The sequence below is a fragment of the Corvus brachyrhynchos genome, unplaced genomic scaffold (genome assembly GCF_000691975.1).
Source record: "Corvus brachyrhynchos isolate BGI_N302 unplaced genomic scaffold, ASM69197v1 scaffold219, whole genome shotgun sequence".
Taxonomy (NCBI): domain Eukaryota; kingdom Metazoa; phylum Chordata; class Aves; order Passeriformes; family Corvidae; genus Corvus; species Corvus brachyrhynchos.
Genome location: NW_008240034.1, coordinates 1722034 through 1725082, shown reverse-complemented (window position 1 = coordinate 1725082; position 3049 = coordinate 1722034).

Sequence of the window (3049 nt, the reverse complement as noted above, 5' to 3'; positions counted from 1 at the left end):
AACAGGAAGCCAAACCCGTAATTACAGCAGCCTGCACATGGGAAATAGGAAGGAGGGAGGGTTTATTTATGCAGGGGACAGGAGTTTCGAGGATGAGACGAATAAATCAGGGGGAAAACGGTTAAAAGCGTGAAGGGAACGGATTGGGGAAGTTCGGGGAAGAAAAACAGCTGCACCAGAGGCTCTGTGGCTTCTGGAATGGAAGGAAAAAGGCCTGGGCATGGAGAAGTTTGTACCTGGAATGCCTCGGGAGCGCTGGAATTCAGGGAAGCAGCGCAGCCCCCCTGCCTTGGCTGTGAATCCATTTCCTACCCGGCTTTGTTCGGCCTCCCATAAAAACTTCCTGCCCCTCCAGCGACCTTCCCCGAGTGCTTTTGCTGACCCTGGAGACATTCCCACCTTCCCCGGGCTGGCAAAGCTTCCCTCTGACAATTGCTTTGGAATCACAGGGAGGTGTTTTCCTGGATTTAACCTCCAAACCATCACATTTTAGCCAAAAAGGCAGCAGGAAGTCAGGACTCTCCCAAGCTTTCTGAACCACTGGAAATCGTGGATTTGATGATTTTTATTTTAATTTTTTTTTCTTTTTTTTTTTTTTCCCCACCAGGGATGCACACAATGCATCTCCTCTGGTGGTTGACAACCCCTCTTCTATTTCGGGAATGCTCATCCGCAGGTGGAATTGGATTTCTGTTCCCATGACTGACAACACAACTCCATCCCGGCCTATGGCAGCTGCTGCTATTTTCAGCACTCTGCCTCTCTCCAGTATTATTCCAAAGGTGAGAACTATTTCCAGAGAACACCAGAACAGCGTTTTTCACACCTTAACAGGGAAAAAAAAAATTTTTAAACTTTAAAAAAAAAAAAAAAATCACGGAATTTTGAAAGTTTTGCCACAGGGCAAAGAACTCTCTGCAGCAAAGGCAGGGTCTGCCTGCATTAATGAGCTCATGGAGTGGCTGGGAGGGTTAAATTGGAATTAAAGTCCCTGTTGGAATGGGAAAAATAGTCTTAAACTGGGCTGCTACGAAGATATTCCTCACCAGCAAGCAGGGAAGCGCTGATTCCCTGGGAACTGTCCTAAATCCAAAGAAACAGCAAAATGGGATGGAACACGGAGTTGGTGTCAGAGGTGTCCCTAAAAAGGGTGAATGTGGAGGGTGGAATTTGGGTTTCACACACAAATGGTGCTCCCAAACAGGCGCTTCTGAAGTCAGTGCAAGAGTTAACGCTCCTCTGGAGCCTCTGGAAGTGTCAGCCCAGCTCCAAGGAAGAAAAGCCGAGGGTGGGATAATAAGGCAGGGAATGTTAACCAGCTAATTAGCAATCAGAGAGAGAGAGAGAGACAGAGAGAGAGAGGAGTGCTGGGATCAGGGAGAGGCACCGACTCCTCCCGCTCCACACTGACCCTCTCCAGGCAGCTCATCCCAACTCATCCCGACATTCCCAAGGCTCCGCTGCCGCCCTGCCCACCCCTCTGCAATCCCCCAAAAAGCTGTTCCTGGCTCAGCCACCGCGTCCTCCCCGCTGCCTGGGCCTGACAATGCCGGGATAAATTCAATTCCGGTCAAGTCGTGGCCAGCTGTGGCTCACACGCAATTCCCAACAACATTCCGGAGCGAGCCCTTCCTTGTCCTCCACCAGCTCGTGCCCCACAGGGCAGGAGGGAAAGAATTATTCCTCTAAACCCACGGGCCACTCTCCCAAAGTAGGTGTTGCCCCGTGACTAATCCCTGGCAGCCAACCAGTGCCGTCGGCTGCCGCTTCCAGCGGCTCCTGTTGGATCCTAAAAAAAAACGCGGAATCCTTTCTTAAAAGGCTGTGGATGATCCCGGCCCTGTCCCCACAAAGTGACAGGTCAGAGTTAAAGCTCTGGATAGTGCTGGTAAAGGGACTTGGATTGCACCTCTGCGGTGTAAATCCCCCAAATCCTGGGATTTTTGCTGCCTTTCCCAGGAATGTATTTGCAGCAAGCCCCTGTGGAGCAGTAACAGGCAAGGAATGGGCTGCGGACTCACCAAACTGGGATCCAAAGGAATTTGGTTGGAAAAGAGCTCTGGGATCACCGAGTCCCAGCTGTGCCCGATGCCCACCTTGTTCTGAGTGCCACCTCCAGGAATTCCTTGGGCACCTCCAGGGATGGGGACTCCAGACCTCCCTGGGCAGCCCCTTTGCAACCCGTGAGCACCCTTTCCATGAGGAAATTCCCACTGATGTCCCACCTGGCACAGCTTGGGGCTGTTCCCTCTAATCCTGTTGTTCCCTGGGAGCAGAGCCCGACCTCCCTCTGCTCCAACCTCCTGGCAGGGATTTGTGGAGATTGGGAATGTCCCCCCTGATCCTGCTTTGCTCCAGGCTGAGCCCCTTCCCAGCTCCCTCAGGAATTCTCCAGCCCTTTCTCAGCTCCCTCAGGAATTCTCCAGCCCCTTCCTGGCTCCCTCAGGAATTCTCCAGCCCTTTCCCAGCTCTCTCAGGAATTCTCCAGCCCCTTCCCAGCTCCCTCAGGAATTCAGTCCTTTCCCAACCTGGAATTCTCCAGCCCTTTCCCAACCTGGAATTCTCCAGCCCCTTCCCATCTCCCTCAGGAATTCTCCAGCCCTTTCCCAACCTGGAATTCTCCAGCCCCTTCCCCAGCTCCCTCAGGAATTCTCCAGCCCCTTCCCAGCTCCTTTTCCTCTTTTTTAAGCAAAACCAGGGAACAGGGATTCACTCAGGCGAGCAGGGAACGCTCAGCACGGGGATGCTGGAGCACCAGGAACCAACTCATCTCAGTAAAACAGGATAAACTTCGGAGAGATAAAGACATATCCGTGATCACGCTGCTGCCTGTGCCAGAATGTCTGCTGAGAATGTCTGGATCGTGGATTTGTTTCCCAAAAAAACCCCAGCGCGCCGCACAGTTCCAACCTGATCCGAGCAGATCCCCACGGTCTGGAAAACCATGGAATGGTTTGAGTTGGAAAAGTCCATCCAGTGCCACCACCTGCCATGGCAGGGACTGCTTTCCCTATCCCAGGGTGCTGCCACCTGGCCTGGGAAAATTCCA